We start from the raw sequence: 21,797 nt of genomic DNA, 5'->3' as shown, positions 1-21,797 counted from the left end.
CTGCAACCTCATGGTTCCTAGTCAGATTCGTTAACCACTGTGCCACAACGGGAACTCCCATGTATCTTTTTTTAAAATTTTTTTTAATTTTTAAAATGTACTTATTTTTATTACTCAATGAATTTATTACATTTGTAGTTGTAGAAATGTTAATCTAATCCCACTGTGACAAGAATTTTTCAAATTTGAACTGAGAGGTGATTGATGCATTGACTAATCTTATTGTGGTAATCATTTCTTGCAATATACGTATCAGTTTATTGAGTTGTTCATTTTAAACTAACACAATGTTTTCTGTCAGTTATATCTCAGCGAAGCTGGAGGAGAAGCTCCAGCTGTGGTGCAGTGGGTTAATGATCTGGCTTGTCTCTGTGGAGGCTCCGGTTCAATCCCTGGACCAGCGTCTTGGGTTAAGGATCCAACATTGCCACAGCTGCAGCCTAGGTCACAGCTCTGGCTTGGCTTCAATCCCTAGCCCAGGGAACTTCCACATGCCTCAGGTGCGGTCAAAAAGAAAAACTAAAAGAAAAGCTGAGGGGGACAAAGAGTTTTGCTGAGGTAAATATTTTTTAAAATAAATAGGTCATTAAGTAGGGTTAGGAATGCTTTGTTACGAAAAAAGATTTTTGATGAAATGGAAATTTTTTTCTTTTTCGGATCATTAACCCACTGCATCACAGCAGGAACTCTGAAATGGAATTTTCTGTAGCAAGTTTAATATTTATATTGACTCTAAGTATAAGGCTGCTCCTAGCCCCATGTGTCACCTTCTGTCAGGCAATTTACCTTTGCTCACCATTTGGGAAATGGTTTTATATTTAACAAAGAGGCCCAGGGAGATCCCATGATGGCACGGTGGTCAACAAACCCGACTAGGAACCATGAGGTTGTAGGTTCGATTCCCTGGCCTCGCTCAGTGGGTCAAGGATCTGGCGTTGCCATGAGCTGTGGTCTAGGTCGAAGACACAGCTCGGATCCCACGTTGCTGTGGCTGTGGTGTAGGCCGGTGGCTACAGCTCTGATTTGCCCCCTAGCCTGGGAACCTCCATATACCACGGGTGCAGCCCTAGAAAAGCCAAAAAATAAAACAAAGAGGCCAAAGTAGACAGTGTACCTCTGCTTTAATCTTTCAAGAAACACACCTGCCTTCATGCCTGGCACAACCTTAAAAATCAGGTAAGTAACATAGAAAATAGGGACTCCCATAAAACTATTCACACTAGTGACAGGGATTGATGGAGACCTCTGAGCTTTTAGTGACTTCTTCTGTCCTCTGCTGGACACAGTTGGGATTGCATGGCCCTTAGGCTTTTTACAGAGTTGAAGAAGTACAGTATTTCATCCGAACTTTCTCTCTCTACTTTTTTTTTTTTTTTTGGTCTTTTTTTAGGGCTGCACCCTGGGTATATAGAAGTTCTCAGGCTAGTGGTCAAATTGGAGCTGTAGCTGTCAGCCTACACCACAGCCACAGCAACGTGTGATTCAAGCTGCATCTGTGACCTAAAACTGCAGTTCGCGGCAACATTGGATCCTTAACCCAATGATCAAGGTCAGGGATCAAACCAATGTCCTCATGAATTCTAGTTTCTAGTAGGGTTCATTCCCAAAACCTCTCATTTTTCTTTCCTTTTTCTTTTCTTTTTTTTTAGGGCCACACCCACAGCATGCGGAAGTTCCCAGGCTAGGGGTCAAATCAGAGCTATAGCTACTGGCCTACACCACAGCCACAGCAACACTGGATCCCAGCTGCATCTGTGACCTGTAACACAGCTCACAGCAATGCCAGGTCCTTAACCCACTGAGTGAGGCCAGGGATAGAACCCGCATCCCCATGCATACTATTCAGATGATTCGTTTCCCCTACACCACAATGAGAACTCCTACCTCTCATTTTTTTTTTAATTTTTTTTTTTTTTGTCTTTTCTAGGGCCGCTCCTGAGGCATATGGAAGTTCCCAGGCTAGGGGTCTAATCCGAGCTATACCGCCGGCCTACGCCAGAGCCACAGCAATGCCAGATCCAAGCCGTGTCTGCAAACTACACCACAGCTCATGGCAACACCGGATCCTTGACCCACTGAGCAAGGCCAGGGATCGAACCCACAACCTCATGGTTCCTAGTAGGATTCGTTAGCCACTGAGCCACAACGGGAACTCTCTTACCTCTCATTTTTGAGAGAAAGAAAGTAAGGCCCAGAGTTCTCATTAGGAACCCGACTGGTACCCATGAGGATGCAGGTTTGATCCCCGGCCTCGATCAGTGGTTAAGGATCCAGCTGTGGTGTAGTTCACAGACCCTGCATTGCTGTGGCTGTGGTGTAGGCCAGCAGCTGCAGCTCTGATTCAACCCCTAAAATGAGAACCTCCATATGCCTCAGGTGCAGCCCTAAAAAGCCAAAAAAGAGGAAAAGAAAAAGAAAAGAAAAGAAAGTCCCAGTGGGTTTATGTGACTTATCCAAGGTTATTCAATTACATAGTGGCATGTTCAAGACCAGCACTAGAAGAATATAATCTCGTTTAATGATAAAACGCAGATGAGCCAACATTGGTGAACTCCATCAGGATGAATACTCTTGGGATTATATAAAGAGAATTATCTTTTTTTTTTTTTTTTGTCTTTTTGCCATTTCTTTGGGCCACTCCCATGGCATATGGAGGTTCCCAGGCTAGGGGTCTAATCAGAGCTGTAGCCACCGGCCTACGCCAGAGCCACAGCAACGCGGGATCCGAGCCGCGTCTGCAACCCACACCACAGCTCACGGCAATGCCAGATCCTTTAACCCACTGAGCAAGGGCAGGGATCGAACCCGAAACCTCATGATTCCTAGTCGGATTCGTTAACCACTGCGCTGTGACGGGAACTCCAAGAGAATTATCTTTAGAAATGGTAACAACTGGCACAGACAAAGTGGTCGATAACCAAGAATTAAAAATTAGGATTGTTTGAGGTCATAATAATTTCATGTCCCCTAACCCATAACCCCGCAATTATCCTTAGTCACTATTTGATGATCTTTGTGGAGTAATAGAGAAGAGATTCAGATAATTCACTTTCACAAAAGTTCTTAGTTTCAAATTCTTTCTTTTTGCCGCACCCTCTGCAGAAGGAAGTTCTGGGCCAGGGATTGAATCCAAGCTGCAGCTACGACCTTTGCCACAGCTGTTCAGGCTGGGATCAAACCCAAACCTCCACAGCGACCTGAGCCACTGCAGTCAGATCCTTAACCCACTGTGCCACAGTGGGAACTCCCGAAGATTCCTCTTCTTGATTTTGGTTTGTTAAAATTTGTATTCTCAGAGGAAATTTCAATTGACTGCAGGAAAGAAGACTGCCCTGTGTTAAAAGGACTGTTCCTTTTAGGAATGACTGGAGTTCCCGTCATGGCTCAATGGAAACGAATCTTACTAGCATCCATGAGGATGCAGGTTAGATCCCTGGTCTCGCTCAGTGGGTTAAGGAACGGGCATTGCCATGAACCGTGGTGTAGGTTGCAGTCGAGACTCAGACCTGATGTTGCTGTGGCTGTGGTGTATGCCAGCAGCTACAACTCCAATTCGACTCCTAGCCTGGGAACTTCCATATGCTGCAGGGGCAGGCCTTAAAAGACACACACACACACACACACACACACACACACACACACACACAGAACTGACTACACTTGTGTCCCAGCAAAGGCATTTGGGACTCAAAAGAGATGTCCAGAGGTTTCTGGTGCTTCTTCAGCCATGAGTTCCAGGTGTCCCCTTTGGGACACCTCTAGATTAGAAAGCTGTATGACCACAAATATAGTCAACTTATTCCACATTTTAAAAGACCCAGAAACAGCATTATCTAGATGAGTAGAGTATCATATTTAAAAGAACAAAAGCTTTGGAGCCATGCAGTTAGTGGCTTCCTACTAGCTATGTGAGTTTAGACAAGTTACTTAACCTCTCTGAGCCTCAATGTCCTTGGCTATAAAACAAGAATCACAAGAATCAGAGAGCTATTTGAGAATAAACAAGACCTTGTGTGAAAATCCTCAGCACAGAACCTGTTACAACAGGCGGGGGGGTGGGGGGGGCGGATGTGGTGGAGTTTCTCCCATGATAGTAAATAAACCAGATATTAATAGTGGAAGTTATACTACTTTTGTTTTACCCACAAGAACTACTAATTTATTTACCATGAAAGTTTCAGTTCTATCCCCCGAAGACCCAATAAAATCATCCAAAATGGACAAGACATATGTTCACAAATGCTTTCAAAAGAGCAGCAGGAAGAGTTCCCTCTGTGGCACAGCAGGATAAGAATCCAACTGCAGTGGCTTTGGTTGCTACAGAGGTGCGGATTTGATCTCTGGCCCAGGAAATTTCATATGTGCTGCAGGTACGGCCATAAAAATAAAATTAAAAAAAAAAAAAGCAGTAGGACATCCACATTCCAATACTTTTTTTGCTTTTTGTGGCTTTGTTGTGCCTTATCCACAATAAAGAGTGTTCTTAGGAGTTCCCGTCGTGGCTCAGTGGTTAATGAATCCTATTAGGAACCATGAGGTTTCAGGTTCAATCCCTGACCTCGCTCAGTGGGTTGAGGATCCAGCGTTGCCAAGAGCTGTGGTGTAAGTCACAGACGTGGCTCGGATCTGGTGTTGCTGTGGCTGTGGTGCAGGCTGACGGCTACAGCTCCGATTAGATCCCTAGCCTGGGAACCTCCATATGCCTCAAGGTGCGGCCCTAGAAAAGACAAAAAGAAAAAAAAAAAAAGAGTGCTCTTAAAACTTGGCAGCTAAATTGACTCTGTGTGTGTGTGTGTGTGTATGCACGCGTGTGCGTGCGTGTATTTAAACATTTCACAAGCATGTGCTTAGCACATTTCTTTAAGAGGAAACAAATCTTTGTCAATGAGAAACTGAGAGTTTGATGCCTCCCTGAGTTAATGAAGTTGACCCAGGCCGTCTTTTGCTGCAATGAGAGAGGGGAAGTGTAAGCGTTTCCCATTACGTTATTAGAGCAGAAGTCACGATGGGGTGCTCTTAAGAAAGAGCTAAGGGACGGATTCAGGAGTTTTGAAATTCTTTAACCAGAGCAGTGCTACACTGATCTGTTTTATGACTTATTTGCTCCCATCAGGAAGTTTTTGTTTACACAAAGTTTTTGTTTTTTTGTGGTTTGGTGGTTTGATTTATTTGTTTATTTGTTTATTTTTGGCCATGTCCGCAGCATGTGGATGTTCCTGGGGCCAAGGATTGAACCTGTGGCATTGCAGCACCCCAAGCCACTGCAGTGACAACATTAGACCCTTAACCTACTGCACCACAAGAGAACTCCCTACACAAAGTTTTCTTTGTGGCTGAAAAATATTTGCAGAATATGGATCTAGTCTCAGTCCCTAATTTTACATATGAGGAAAGTGAGGCTCATGCAAGTAAAATGACTTATCACTCAGTTAGAAGCAGATCCAAGAACAGAACCCAAGGACTTGCAGTGGTCAGGGGTCATGGTTGTCCATTATAGAAGCCAATTCTGGATAAATCGAGCAAAGTTTCATAGGGACTGTCAGAATTTATAGGACTCTGAGAATCAGATTTGGAAATATCAGGAATATCAAGAGCCCTCTGGAAGAATTCCCACTGTGGTGCAGTGGGTTAAGGATCCGGCATTGCCACAGCTGTGGCATAGGTCACAGACGTGGTTCGGATTCAACACCCCACCACCACCACCAAAAAAAAAAAAAGGCCAAAACTTGGACAAGGTTTGAAGAAACTCTAGAAATTGTCTCATAACCAGAGGAGCCTCTTCAAAATACGGATGCCTCTTCCACCTCAGCTGCCGTGGATGGCGCCAGCTTTCCCCTCTTAGTCTCCTGTCATTTGTTCAAGATTCAAAGTCCCAGGAGAGAGTAACCGGTTGGCTGAGCTGAAGTCACGCACTCTTGCTGCAGCTGAACTGGAGCCAGGAGAGGCCGATCCCTTGAATTCCCATGTGCGAGCGTCACCACAATCCCCCACCCACAGACAGGGAGGGCTATGCCCCAAAGGAAATGTGGGGTACTATTTAGGGAGAATGGATGTGGGCAGACCGTGAGGCAACCACAGGGAGCCCGGTGGTGTAGAGCGGATCCTGACCACATGGATAAATTGCCCCAAACAGGAAGGGATGCAGCAGGGAGGAAAAAAATCTTTGTTGATGTTTAACCTGACTCTGACCTTTCCCAGGGTGAGCTTCTTTCCTGCTGTTACATCCTCGGTTCAGTTGGGAAAACCCCTGACAGCTGTCTCTGCAGTCCCCCAACTCATCACCAACTTGAAACTAGTTGTTTAATAATCCTACACCCACTCGGAACAATGGCTGTTTTAGAACATTATTTCTCTCGGAACTTCCATAGGCTACAGGTGTGGCCCTAAAAAGGAAAAAAAAAAAGAAGAAGAATAAAAGAATATTATTTCTTTAATATGAAGATCTGGGTTGTTCCTGGCATGGTTCAGTTGTTAACAAACCCAACTAGGATCCATGAGGTTGCAGGTTCCCTCGCTCAGTGGGTTAAGGATCCGGAGTTGCTGTGGCTGTGGTGTAGGCCATCAGCTACAGCTCTGATTAGACCGCTAGCCTGGGAAGCTCCATATGCCACGGATGCAGCCCTAGAAAAGAAAAAAAAAAAAAAAAAAAAGAAGAAGAAGGTCTGAATCCAAAGTTAGGATAAAGAGATTTCTGGGTCTTTAGAGAAGTAATGACAAATCTATCAGTCAGGGTTTCCAGAGAAACAAAACTAATAGGATGTGTGCATACAGGCAGACCTCAGAGATATTGGGGGTTCAATTCCAGGCCACTGAAATAAAGCAAACATTGCAATAAAGTGAGTCAAATGAGTTGTTGGCTTTCCCAGCGCATGTAAGTTATGTTTACTCTGTGTATCAAGTGTGCAATAGCATTATGTCTTTTAAAAACGATGCAGCTAACTTTATTTATTTATTTAGCCTTCTAGGGCCACACCTATGGCATATGGAAGGAAGTTCCCAAGCTAGGGGTCAAATCACCACAGCTCACCGCAACACCAGATCCTTAACCCACTGAGGGAGGCCAGGGATTGAACCTGCGTCCTCATGGATACTAGTTGGGTCCGTAACTCACTGAACCATGCCAGGAACTTCCTAGGTACCTTAATTTTAAAAAAATTTTTTTTGTTTGTTTTGTTTTGCTTTTTATTGAAATAGAGTTAATTGACAATATTTTCGATGTACAGCAAAGTGATTTAGTTATACATATATATTCCAGCGTTTCATCATGTTTTTGCCGATGGAGGGTCTTGCCGGGATGTTGTTGGCTGTTGACTGATCAGGGTGGTGGCTGCTGAGGGTTAGAGTGGCTGTAGCGATGTCTTGAAATAAGGCAACAATGATGTTCTGTGTATCAATCGACTCTTCCTTTGAGGAATGATTTCTCTGTAACATGCAATGCTGTTTGATAGCATTTTATCCACTGTAGAATTTCTTTCAGAATTGGAGTCAGTCTTCTCACACCCTGCCACTGCTTTATCCACGAAGTTTATGTAACATTCTAAATCCTTTGTGGTCAATTTCAACAATCTTCACAGCATCTTCACCAGGAATAGATTCCATTCTCAGATACCACTTCCCTTGCACCCAGCTGCAGGGCCGCACGCTCATTATTCCTTTTGGAACATGTTGCTGCAAACCTTCAATTTGTAAAAAGTGCAATATCTGCAGGGCACCATAGAGCGAAGAGCAATAAAATGAGGTTTGCTGGTGCAGGGAGAGAGGGATTCGTTTTGAGGAACTGGCTCACGTGATTGTGGAGGCTGGTGAGTCCAAAATCTGCAGGGTAGGCAGGAGACTGGAGACCCCGGGGGCGGGGGAAGGGGGGGGTGGTTGCAGCTTAAGCCCCGTGTGGTTGGCTGGCAGAATTCCCTTTTCTTCAGGGGAAATTGGTCTGTTTTCTATCGAGGGCTTTGAATGATTGGCTGAGGCTCACCCACATCTTGGTAATCTGCTTCACTAGAAGTCTAGTACTTTAAATATTAATCTCATCTAGAAAATGCCTTCACAGAAACATGGAGAAATAGTGTTTGACCAATATCTGGGTACCGTGACCTAGCCAAGCTGACACATGAAATTGACCATCACACATGAGTCTCAGAAAAAGGTGAGGAAGGTTTAAATGAATGTATACCCAGCTATAGCCACAGTGTGACCTTGGACAGGCCCTTGCCCTTTGAGGTCTGAGTTCCCTTATTTGTAGGATGAAGGAAATTTTGTTTGTTTGTATGTTTTCACAGAAGTCTGAGCATTATTTAATTATCTTTAATAACCTTTAAAAATCAGCTCGTAAATGCATTTTAGGTAGTTTCACTTCTGCACCTGCTGTGGTGACGTTTGTTCCGATACCATCCCCCCCAAGGAAGTGGTTCCCCAGGGGAGCAAGGCCTGAGAAAGGAAGGGACAGCCCTCTTCTGCCTGTCCCACAACTCTGTGACAGGCACACAGCTGGCCTGGCCTGAGACAGGGCAGGAAGAGGCCACAGGGCTGAGTGCAGGGGCAAAGTGCCAGGGTCCCGAGTGGCCTGGCCTCCAGCCACCTGCACTTGTGTCTGTTGTTGGTTTTGTCATTAAAAAAATTAAGCAACAATTCCTGGTGGGGACCAGGTATCGTACTGTCTTCTGTTAACTGCTTGAGTTGGGTGATCTCTAAGGGTTTGGGAGTAAAATAGGAAGATAAGTATAAGAATTGAATTTATCCCTTCCCAGGTCCTCCTGGAGAATTTCCCATAGAGTTTAAAATGGTGAGAGGAGTTCCCATTCGTGGCACAGCCGAAACGAATCCGACTAGGAACCATGAGGTTTCGGGTTCCATCCCTGGCCTCACTTAGTGGGTGAAGGATCCGGCGTTGCCGTGAGCTGTGGTGTAGGTCGCAGACGAGGCTTGGATCTGGTGTTGCTGTGGCTGTGGTGTAGGCTGGCAGCTGTAGCTCTGGTTCTCGACCCCTAGCCTGGGAACCTCCATATGCCTCGAGGGCGGCCCTAAAAAGCACAAACGCAGAAAAAAATGGTGAGAACTTCCATCAGGCGTGGAGACCAGGAAGGGAGCTCTTTACGGGTTTCCTACCCAGCACCCATCTCCAGCTTACTAGCAGCATTCCGGTGTTCCTTCAGGTTCCCCTCTCCCTTACATTGTCATGTGCTTCCAGAGGGCTGACCTCATGCTCAGCACCAGCTGTAGGCCTGCTTGGCTTAAGGGGACTTCTATCTTCCTGCCATTTTTTAAAATTTAATTTTTATTTTATATTGGAATATAGTGGATTCAGCTACACATATACACATATCCATCCTTTTTCAGATTCTTTCCCCATATAGGTCATTACAGATTATTGAGTAGAGTTCCTTGAGTTGTACAATAGGTCTTTGTTGATTATTTTATATGTAGTAGTATGTGTATGTTAATCCCAAACTCCTAATTTATCACCCCCCCCCCCACACACACACACACGACTGCCACATTTCCCATTTGGTAACCATGAGTTTATTTTCTGTCTGTGAGTCTCTTTCTGTTTTGTAAATAAATTCATTTGTATCATTTTAAATTATTTATTTATTTATTTTTGTCTTTTTGCCTTTTCTAGAGCCGCTCCCGCAGCATATGGAGGTTCCCAGGCTAGGGGTCTAATCGGAGCTGTAGCTGCCAGCCTACGCCAGAGCCACAACATCAAAGGATCCGAGCTGTGTCTGCAACCTATACCACAGCTCAAGGCAATGCCAGATCCTTAACCCACTGAGTAAGGCCAGGGATCAAACCTGCAACCTCATGGTTCCCAGTCAGATTTGTTAACCACTGCACCACGACAGGAACTCCCATGTATCATTTTTTAAAGACTCCGCATATTAGTGATATCATACGATATTTGTCTTTCTCTGTCTGACTTCATTTAGTATGATCATCTCTAGGTCCATCCATGTTGCAGCAAATGGTGTTACTTTATTCTTTTCATGACTGAGTAGTATTCCACTGTATATATGCACTGCATCCTCTTTATTGATTCCTCTGTCAGTGGAACATTTAGGTTGTTTCCATATCTTGGCTATTACAAATAGTGCTGCAAAGTACTTTGGGGTGCATGTATCTCTTTGAATTATGGTTTTCTCCAGGTATACACCTAGGAGTGGGATTGCTAAATCATATGCTAACTCTATTTTTAGTTTGTTTTTGTTTTTTTTTTGTCTTTTTTTTTTTTTTGCTATTTCTTTGGGGCCGCTCCCACAGCATATGGAGGTTCCCAGGCTAGGGGTTGAATCAGAGCTGTAGCCACCGGCCTACGCCAGAGCCACAGCAATGCGGGATCCGAGCCGTGTCTGCAACCTACACCACAGCTCACAGCAACGCCGGATCGTTAACCCACTGAGCAAGGGCAGGGACCGAACCCGCAATCTCATGGTTCCTAGTCGGATTCGTTAACCACTGCGCCACGACAGGAACTCCTATTTTTAGTTTTTAAAGGAACCTCCATACTGTTCTCCATAATGGCTGCACCAGTTTACATTCCCACCAACGGTGTAGGAGGATCCGTATCCTCTTTTCATTTGTTGGTTCAAGAACCCAGTCAATTAACACACAGTGATTCTCTGGATGTGGGGATGGGTTCACAAAGAGACTGGTAACTAGTCGGAGTCAATACAGTGTAAGGAAAAGTTTGCTGGAAACTTCTGAAAAAGTTACATGCTCCTGCTCGAGAGATACCTCCCAGAGAGAAGCTGTCTGGAATGCAGATGTGGTCAGGCGAGGCTCAGAATTGTGGCAACCATTCCGCTACGAGTGTAAGAAGAATCCAACTCAAGAGAATCCCAGGAACCAAGGAGTTCCTGCTGTGATGCAGCAGACTAAGGATGCAGCATTTCCACAGCTGTGGAGTAGGTCGAAGCTGCAGCTCAGATTCAAGCCCTGGCCTGGGAAATTCTATATGCCGTGTATATGCCTCCCCCCAACCCCAAAAAGAATCCCAAGAACCAAACCTGAAACCTGAAGCCCTGGTTGTATTATATCCAACCACCCCCTGGTGGTAGACTCTTCCAATTATGAGACCCAATAAATCCTCTTTATTTTTTAAGCCAGTTGGACTGGGGGTTTGAGTTACTTGTAACAAAAGCGAACCTAACACACCCAATAAAGAGTGCCATTGAAATACTTCTGGACTTAGTGCTAGGCTAACTCTAGCAGAATCCCTCTCCTGTCCTGCCCTGGAGGGTAAGGACAGGCAGACACAGCTGACAGGAAGCTTGAACAGCAGGGCTTTCTCTCTGAGCAGACAGCTGCAGCAGGCAGTACCTGCATCCACTGGGGGCTTTCCTTCAAAACAAGCACATGAGGAGACGACACTGATCTATGCAACGATGCTACAAATCCAAAGAAGAGAACCACTCTGAAGAGTTGGAGGAATTCACCTTTCGAAGTAAATTCGTGCACCATTTTAGAAAGTGGAGATTATTGTTTAATCTGCTCAGGATCCTTCCTCGACCTCTTTTGATAACTGGCCTCATCCAGTGGACACAGGCCTGGGAAAGATACTACAGGCTAGACCAAAAAGTCTGAAATGTTTCCCAAAGCTGGAAGAGAGGAATTTTTTTTTTTTTATGGCCACACCCTTGGTATATGCAAGTTCCCAGGCTAGGGGTCCAGTTGGAGTTGGAGTTGCAGCTGCTGGCCTACACTGCAGCTCATGGCAACACCAGATCCTTAACCCCCTGGGCAAGGCCAGGGATCTAACCCACATCCTCATGAATACTAGTGGGGTTCATTACCACTGAGCCACAGCAGGAACTCCAGAAGAGAGGAATTCTATCTCCTCTTAAGCTCAAAGGGTATGAATTTGGTGTTACTAGGGTTCATGTTTCTAACTAGGGGGCAAAAAAATGCAATTGCAATAACAGAAAATGAAGCCAGTAAGGCTGTGGAAGGAGAGAGGGAGAGAGAGAGAAGGACCTGGCAACAGGAAGGCCCTGCCTGGTTCCAGTTTCTCTCTGAGGTCCCCGGAGATGTCCTAGTTTCTGAGGCTCTGCCTTCAGCCTGTCAGCTTCCCCAGCGTCTTTTCAATAAAGTCCCCCTTTCCCTCAAGCCACTTCCAGCTGAGTTTCTGTTTCTTGCATGCGAAAGGGCTCTGGCTCACAGAACTTCGGCTTCACATCCTTATGCAGCCAAAGTGAAGGGAACATTGGCCAATACAGAGCAAGAAGTCATGAGGCGGAATCCCTTTGGGGTCAGGAAGTCTTTTTCTGGAGGAGGAAACTACAAATGCCAAATGAAAAACCTCTTGGAGGCAGAACTGCTAAAAATTAATTTAGTGAAGACAAACTTAACAAATTCACCTAGAGCTCAGGATTAATACAAAAATTACAAAACCAAGAGTGATGTGGAGGACTTATTCAAGAGGTCCAAGAATAGGCATACAGGCAACAATCCTTTACTCAAAACCCTTAGAGTCAGATGCACTTCTGGTTCGTTTGTTTGCTTTTTAGGGCCACATCCGGGCCATACGGAGGTTCCCAGGCTAGGGATCCAATTTGAGCTACCTACCACTGCCAGCCTATACCACAGCCACAGCAACATCAGATCTGAGCCACGTCTGTGACCGACACCACAGCTCACAGCAACACCAGATCCTTAACCCACTGAGCAAGGCCAGGGACCGAACCTGCAACCTGATGGTTCCTAGTCGGATTCGCTTCCACTATGCCACGACGGGACCTCCCAGATGCACGTTTGGATTCAGCATATGGGGGTTTTAGAGAGAAGATGTGGTGCATACAGTGATATTATGTACACCTTCCCCCCATGGGGTCTGCAGTAACACATTGAGGGAAATAAATAAAGATAACAAATGGGGAGTTCCCGTCGTGGCGCAGTGGTTAACGAATCCGACTAGGAACCATGAGGTTGCGGGTTCGGTCCCTGCCCCTTGCTCAGTGGGTTAACGATCCGGCGTTGCCGTGAGCTGTGGTGTAGGTTGCAGACACGGCTCGGATCCCGCGTTGCTGTGGCTCTGGCGTAGGCCGGTGGCTACAGCTCCGATTGGACCCCTAGCCTGGGAACCTCCATATGCCGCGGGAGCGGCCCAAGAAATAGCAACAACAACAACAACAACAAAAGACAAAAAAAAAAAAAAAAAAAGATAACAAATGGTCTCATATAATGTCAGGTCAGGGTTTACTGCCAAATAAGCATTGCCAGCTCAGGAAAAAATGTTTGGTTTTCAGAGATTTTAGGATTTTGGAATTGGAACTAAAGGGACTTGCAATAGGAATCCCCAAAGGAGAACACAGAACTGATAAAATTGGAGAAACAGTCAAAAAATCAATGGGGAATAATATTGAAGAGCTGAATATAATGCAACTTTGAAATTCAAAAGGTCCCAGAGTGTGAGCTAAAATTAATTTAAACAAGACTTAAATACAGTCTAGTCACAGTCTTAATTTGAAAGCAAAAGGGAAAAAAAAATCTATAAGTATACAGAAAATTCTAATAAATAATTTATTGCATTGATTTAGTGTCACCACACCAAACTTTTTGCCTTAGGCACACTAAGTATCATTGCTTCAAACATACATCTTATATTTATACAAATCGATCACCTACTGGGCTACCAAGAAAAGCTCAGTTATTTCTGAAAAATAGCTTGACCAAGGTCACTCAGCTAGAAGGGAGTAGAGGTGGGACTTCAGTCTGGAGCTCCACCTTGTTACTTCTCTCACTAGCTTGATATTCACCAAGGACAACAAATGGGTATTAACTCATTTCCAGGTATTAATCAGAGATACATATTGCAATTTATTTTTCTTTCTTTTTCTTTTTCTTTTTTTTTTTTTTGTCTTTCTGCCTTTTCTAGGGCCGCTCCTGAAGCATATGGAGGTTCCCAGGCCAGGAGTCTAATCAGAGATGTAGCTGCGGGCCTATGCCAGAGCCACAGCAACACGGGATCCGAGCCATGTCTGTGACCTACACCACAACTCATGGCACCGCCGGATCCTTAACCCACTGAGCAAGGCCAGGGATCGAACCCACAACCTCATGGTTCCTAGTTGGACTCGCCAACCACTGAGCCACGATGGGAACTCCACATATTGCAATTTAGGGATAAAGACCCCAATTTTCCAAATGAGACAGGTTGGGGATGGGGAATTGGCTGGGGAGTTGGGATGGAAATGTTATAAAATTGGGTTGTGATGATCCTTGTACAACTATAAGTGTAATAGCATTCATTGAGTAATAATTAAAAAATTAAATTAAAAAAAACTACAGCTGGCTAAATGTCTGGAGCTATGTAAATATTCAATAAATATTAGTTGATTAAGTAAATGAATAATAATAACTGGAGCACCTAAAAGTTCACCAAGGAATTTTGTGTTTTACACAGGAAATACTCAAAAGCACCCGTCTTTTTTGAAACACGTCTGAGATACAGTTGGGGAAGGCAGCTGTTTCTTTATAAAGCAAGTGATGCAGCCAAGCTGCCATTAGATACCTTATATAAGAGGAAGCATTAAGACAAGGATTGCAGTAAAACTTCCCTAGGGTGACAGGGTTCAATGGAAGATGGGGCCTCCGGAGCCCTAATGGGCCTCACATATTCTCCCTCAAAACTTTTTAAGCTTCCCTCATGGTGACCAACCCCGGAGTAATGCACATTTAATTCAGCGGCTAATGCAGGAAAATCAATAGCGCTGTGCCACAGATAGTTTATTACACGGAATCTGAAGTTTAACACATAAATAATATACGCAAACCAGGGCACTTAAAGAGTACAACGTGGGGCGCCTCTTTCCCCACAAACCAAAATACTTCTTACGTCTAGAAAAATATTTCCCATTAAAAATAATGAAGTAATTTAAAGATCGTTTTAAAAAAAATCTAGGCTAGAATCACTTGGAAAAGTTTTCCTTTAGAATTATCCTTACGATGGCTCTTCTTTTAAGGATACAAGTTGCTTTCACATACCTCACCGTGTTTTTGAGCAGTGTCTTCAAATCCTTGTGAGATAGATGGGGACAAGTAAACCCATTTAGGGGACGAGGAAACTTGAGAGGTAAGGAGAAGAGCCCAGCTGCAAAAACTGAGAGTCGAACACCCAGTCAAAGGTATTTTCAGTCCCCAAAGGGACTGGGCTCTCTTTGGAGCTGGTGAGGTGGGGAGATGGAAGCAGTTGTAGCCTGAACTGTGTCCACCATGGGAATTCAGACATGTCTGGACTTGGTAAGCTGGCTCGCCAAAAGTCTTTGTTCTCTAGAAGCTTGTTTTGTGGGGTTTTGGAGAACTTAGGTGGAAAGACTTGAGTTAATCATACTCCTTAATTCATGGTTCATCAGCACCACCACCACAGTCGTCAAGGAACTGCTCTTATTTTATTCAATTATATTTTACCTTTTATACTCCATCCCTTCCATTTATACAAAGTTGAAAACAGGCAAAGCTCTTCTTTTTTTTTTAATTAATTAATTTTGGGGGGGGGCTTTTTTTGGGGGGCCGCACTCGTGTCATATGGAGGTTCCCAGGCCAGGGGATGAATCGGAGCTGCAGCCGCCAGCCTACGCCACAGTCACAGCAACACCAGATCCAAGCCTCGTCTGCGACCTACACCACAGCTCATGGCAACGCTGGATTCTTAACCCACTGAGCGAGGCCAGGGATCAAACCCAAAACCTCATGGTTCCTAGTCGGATTCATTTCCACTGCTCTACAACGGGAACTCCCAAAGCTCTTCTTTAGTTACAGGGTCATGGGGGACCAGTGGTTCTTCTGACATGCTGGTAATGCTTTAGTTTTTTTCCTTTTTTCTTTTTCCTTTTAGGGCTGCACTTGCTGCATCTGGAAGTTCCTAGGCTAGGGTCGAATTGGAGCTGCAGCTACAGCTGCCAGCCTACGCCACAGCCACAGCACCTAGAGATCTGAGCTGCCTTTGCAACCTACACTGCAGCTCTCGGCAGCACAGAATTCTTAACCCACTGAGCAAGGCCAGGGATTAAATCCACATCCTAATGGATACTATTCAGGTTCTTAATCCACTGAGCCACAACGGTAACTCCAATGCTTTAGTTTTTCTTCTGTGTCATGGTTACATAGAGTTATTCACTTTGCAAAAATTCATTGTGTTATATGTTTATGATTGGTGTGGTTTTCTGTATACGTTTCACTTCAAAAAATTTTACTTAAAAAATCCTGATAGGGGAGTTCCCGTCGTGGCTCAGCGGAAACGAATCGGACTAAGAACCATGAGGTTGTGGATTTGATCCCTGGCCTCACTCAGTGGGTTAAGGGTCTAGAGTTGCCATAAGCTGTGGTGTAGGTTGCAGATGCGGCTTGGATCCTGCGTTTCTGTGGCTGTGGCATAGGCCAGCAGCTATAGCTCCAATTGGACCCCTAGCCTGGGAATCTCCATGTGCCATGGGTACAGCCCTAAAAAGCCAAAAAAAAAAAAAAGAAAAGAAAAAGAAAAGAAAAAATAAATCCTGTTGGAATTTTTAATGGAATTGTATAAATTTATAAATTCATTTGGGAGAGAGCTGACATCTTAGAATTGCTAAATCATCTTATTTGTGAACATGTTGCTAAAATTTTATTAACAGGAGTTATTTGTCATGAGGGATATAGGTCTGTGTGTTTTGTTGTTCCTATTTTTCTTGGAGTGTTTGAATTTAGTATCAGGGAATTTAGTCTTCATGGAATGAGTTGGGGAATGCTCACTCCTTTTCAATTTTCAATTTTCTGGAAGAGTTTGTCAAGAATTGGTATTGGTATTATACCTTCTCTCTCTTCTTTTTTTTTTTTTTTTTTTTTTTTTTTTTTTTAGGGCTGCACCCACAGCATATGGAGGTCCCCAGGCTAGGGATCTAATCAGAGACCCCTAATCAGAGACTGTTGCCAGCCTACACCACAACTACAGCCACATAGGATCTGAGCTGCGTCTGCGACCTACACCACAGCTCATGGCAGCACCGGATTCTTAACCCATTGAGTGAGGCCAGGGATCGAACCCACAACCTCATGATTCCTAGTCAGGCTTGTTTCCACTGCACCACAATGAGAACTCCTATATTATACCTTCTTTAAACATGAGCAAATTCACCAAGGTTACCTGGGCCTGAAATTTTCTGTGTAGGATAATTTTTCCCTTCAGACTTTATTTCTGTAATAGATATAAGGTTATTCAGGTTATCTATTTCTTTCTTCTTTCTTTTTTTTTTTTGGCCTCATCCAAGGCATGTAGAAATTCGCAGGCCAGGGATTGAATCCACATAACCGCTGTGACCCAAGCCTCTACAGCGACAACATCATATCTATTTCTTTCTTTTTTGTTTGTTTGTTTTAGGGCCACACCTGCAGCATATGGAGGTTCCCAGGCTAGGGGTCAAATCGGAGCTGTTGCTGCCAGCCTACGCCACAGCTCACAGCAAAGCTGGATCCTTAACCCACTGAGCGAGGTCAGTGATCGAAAACTGCAACCTTATGGATACTAGTCCGGTCCATTAACCACTGAACCGCAACAGGAACTCCTATTTCTTTTTGAGTGAGCTTTGGTTGTTTGTGTCTTTCAAGAAAGTTGCCCATTTCATCTACATTGTCAAATTCACTGCATAAACTTTTCAGAGAATTCCCTTAGTATCTCCTTATATCTACAGAATCTCTCCCCTCCCTGACATTGCTCACTTCTGTATTCTTTTTTTGCTTATTTGTGTGGCTAGAGGTTTTTTTTTTTTTTTAATTGATCTTCTCAAAGTATCAGCTTTTGTTTGAGTTTTTCTATTCTTTCTTTTTTCTAGTTTATTGACTTTTCCCACTCTAGCCTTTTTTATCTCCTTTCTTCTAAGTGCTTTGGGTTTAATTTGCTTTTCTTTTTCTAGAATCTCCTTTTCTCTAGGAGAACATTAATATGAGACAAATAGATCAACGGTACAGAATTGAGTCCAGAAACAGACCTGTACCTACATGAACAACCGATTTTTTTTATAAAAGCGCAAAGAAACTCAGTGGAAAAACGACAGTCTTTTCAGCAAAATGGTGTTAGAACAATTAGATATACACAGGCCAAAAAATGAATTTTGATTCCTAACTCACCACATATTATAAAAATTAACTCAAATGTATACCTAAGGTAAAATCGAAAATGCTAACATTTCTAGAAAAATAAAATAGGAGAAAATATTTGTGATCTTCCATTAGGTAAAGATTTCCTAGCTACTGTTTGAAGCTCTATTGTTGGGTGCAGGTTCATGTTCATATGATATTTACGTTTATTCTGTTTCTTTTTTTTTTTTTTTGTCTTTTTGTCTTTTTGTCTTTTTGTTGTTGTTGCTATCTCTTGGGCCGCTTCCGCGGCATATGGAGGTTCCCAGGCTAGGGGTTGAATCAGAGCTGTAGCCACCGGCCTACGCCAGAGCCACAGCAACGCGGGATCCGAGCCGTGTCTGCAACCTACACCACAGCTCACAGCAACGCCGGATCGTTAACCCACTGAGCAAGGGCAGGGACCGAACCTGCAACCTCATGGTTCCTAGTCGGATTCGTTAACCACTGCGCCACGACGGGAACTCCTATTCTGTTTCTTTTACCACTTTTCTTGGTCACAGCTCATGGCAATGCTGGATCTTTAACCCACTGAGTGAGGCCAGGGATCAAACCCATGTCCTCATGGATATTCGTCGGGTTGGTAACCCAGTGAGCCACAACAGGAGCTTCCTCTGTTGTCCTCTTGCCTTCTACTGAGGATTCTGACATCTCCTCACTTCTTGTCCCATTAGAGATTATCTGCTTTTCTTTCTGGAGAGCGCCGTGAAAACAAGATCTTGTTTTGTTCATGGCCTTATACTTAATGCCAGCCCAGCCCAGGCCCTCAGTCGGCATTTGCTGGATAAATGAATGTTATACCGTTCTGTCTCTGGGATTAAGTGTTATTGGCAGTTGTGTACTTACACTGGTGAGAAGGGTAGGCAGATGTGATGTGATTTGACAGGAAAGCCACACAGAAGCCTCAACTAGTCTTCCAAAGCCTATAATAACCTACTGAAAGTATGGTCTTCTGCTTCACCTTAGGGGCAATGTCATGTTCAAGAAACAGAGCACAATACCCAAGAAATAATTTAAAAGAAATTCTTGGAGTTCCCTTGTGGCCTAGATATTAAGGATTTTAACCTTGTCACTACTGTGGCTCAGGTCTCTGCTGCGGTGCACATTTGATCCCTGGCCTGGGAACTTCCACATGCCATAGGCGTGGCCAAAAAAAAAGAAAGAAAGAAATTTTCTCCTTCCTCCACAGGGATTTATCATTCCAGCAAATCTTTCCCCTAGGGTCCTTTTCTGCTTATATTTGGTATTTGCATCAAGAAAGATGTCTCTGACCAAAGTGGACAGCGAAAGGAGCTGGGGACATGGATAAGGGAAGCAAGAAATTAGGCTGGCAGAGAGTCTGAGGGAGAACTTCGGTAAAAATCTTCTCATTACCTCTACCCTGGCATTTAGGTGTCTCCTAAGTATTTCCTTCTAGCTGGAGTATACCTCCTTCTCAGCCTCGACAACATCGACTTGTCTTTCAAGTTATGACTCAGATGTTACTTCCATGCAGCCTGAGGTAACAATTAGGAACTCATCTATACATGATATTTGAGTCTCTACCTGCTTGATAATAAAAACATGTTTCATTTCACCGAGGGGATAACATGTAATGTCTGGAAGGAACCTCCAGGAAGGTATGATCTGACCACTAACCAGGGCTGGCAGTTTCTCAGCCCTAAATGGTAGAATCAAACCCCAGACCATTTAGGTCAGAATAGCTGGCGGTTTGGGCTCCAGCATCAGGAGTTTGTAAAGGCTTTCCAGCCGAGTTTATGGGCAGCCAGGAGGGAGCATCCCTACTCCAGCACCCTGACTAGTAGATATCCAAGAGGCACCATACTGCAGTGGAATACTGCCCCAAATGTAATGACTTTGGGTTATTAGATTCAAACCAAAGCTCAGGGACCTCCCAGGTATGTAATCATGGATAAAGTAATATCTCTGTGCTTCAGTTTCCATAGCTATAAAATGGGAATTTGAGAATATGCCATCAGGAGTTCCCTTGTGGCACAGTGGGTTAAAGATCCAGTGTTGGAGTTCCTGTCGTGGCTCAGTGGTTAACAAATCTGACTAGGAACCGTAAGGTTGTGGGTTTGATCCCTGGCCTTGCTCAGTGGGTTAAGGATCCGTCGTTGCCATGAGCTGTGGTGCAGGTTGAAGACGTGACTCAAATCTTGTGTTACTGTGGCCGTTGGTGTAGGCCAGCGGCTACAGCTCTGATTAGACCCCTAGCCTGGGAACCTCCACGTGCTGCGGGAGTGGCCCAAGAAAAGGCAAAAAGACAAAAAAAAACAAAAAAGATCCAGTGTTGTCACTGCAGTAGCTTGGGTTGTTACTGCAGCATGGGTTCTATTCTCGGCCTAGGAACTTATACATGCTGTGGGGGCAACCAGAAAAAAAAAAAAGGAAAGAAAAGACAGCACCAGATCTAACTGCAAAATATACATAGACATCCAGACTTTGGCTAGATAAATTTGATTGATTGATTGATTTTTGTCTTCAGTGATTAGTGTACCAGGTGTATTGTGGTTTTGCAAGTTTGACAGAGTTGTTAAATGTCAGCGGGCAACTGCATCTCCCCTCCCAAGGCAACAAGATGGATTTCTTTTTTCCTTTTTTCCTGCTGCACTGCCATTCCTGTGCCAGGGATGGAACCTGAGGCATAGCTGTGACTTACGCACAGCGGGAACTCCAAGGTGGTTTTCTTTTCTTTTTTTTTTTTTTTTTTTTTTTTTTTGTCTTTTTGCTATTTCTTGGGCCGCTCCCTCGGCATATGGAGGTTCCCAGGCTAGGGGTTGAATCGGAGCTGTAGCCACCGGCCTACGCCAGAGCCACAGCAACGCGGGATCCAAGCCGCGTCTGCAAGCTACACCACAGCTCACGGCAACGCCGGATCGTTAACCCACTGAGCAAGCGCAGGGACCGAACCCGCAACCTCATGGTTCCTAGTCGGATTCGTTAACCACTGCACCACGACGGGAATTCCCAAGGTGGTTTTCTTTTCTTCTTCCTTTCTCTTTTTTCTTGCCTTCTTTTTTTTTTTTTTTTAGGGCCGCACCCACAGCACGTGGAGGTTCCCAGGCTAGGGGACGAATTAGAGCGGTACCTGACAGCCTACACCACAGGCATAGCAGATCCTTAACCCACTGAGTGAGGCCAGGGAGCAAACCCTCAACCTCGTGGTTCCTAGTCGGATTCATTTCTGCTGTGCCACAACGGGAACTCCGAGAAATGCAACGTTTATTTCAGGTTTTCTCCTCCTCTCCTCCTCCCCCGCCCCGCCCCCCACCCCGTTCATCTTTATTTTTTACTTTTTGGCCACACGAGCAGCATGTAGAAGTTATTCCTGGGCTGAGGGTTGAACCTGCGCCACGCAGTAGCAACCAGAGCCACAGAGGTGAGAAAGCAGGAGCCTTAACCCTCTAGGTCATGGGGGTTTTGTTGTTGTTGTTTTTCACTTTGGGTTTTTGTGTGTGTGTGTGTTTTTCGTATTTTAAGGGCCACACCCGCAGCATATGAATGTCCCCAGACTAGGGGTCCAATCAAAGCTGTAGCCTCTGGCCTACCCCAGAGCCACAGCAACGCCAGATCCAAGCCATGTCTGTGACCTACACCACAGCTCACAGCAATGCCAGGTGCTTAACCCGCTGAGTGAGGCCAGGGTTTGAACCCACAACCTCATGGTTCCTAGTTAGATTCATTTCCGCTGCACC

General features: G+C 44.6%; 1 long non-coding RNA gene across 1 annotated transcript in view; it reads left to right on the top strand.

Annotated features, from left to right (window-relative positions):
• The window catches only part of LOC146398268 (uncharacterized), a 139,038-nt gene that overhangs the window by 93,463 nt on the left and 23,778 nt on the right, over positions 1–21,797 (top strand). The gene's annotated exons all lie outside the window — the stretch shown is intronic.

Source organism: Sus scrofa, chromosome 12 (assembly GCF_054392235.1).
Source record: "Sus scrofa isolate SSC_HxYL_T2T_F1_AM1 chromosome 12, Sscrofa_HxYL_maternal_Yorkshire_Landrace_v2.0, whole genome shotgun sequence".
Taxonomy (NCBI): Eukaryota; Metazoa; Chordata; class Mammalia; order Artiodactyla; family Suidae; genus Sus; species Sus scrofa.
This window is presented reverse-complemented; position numbering and strand designations above follow the sequence as displayed.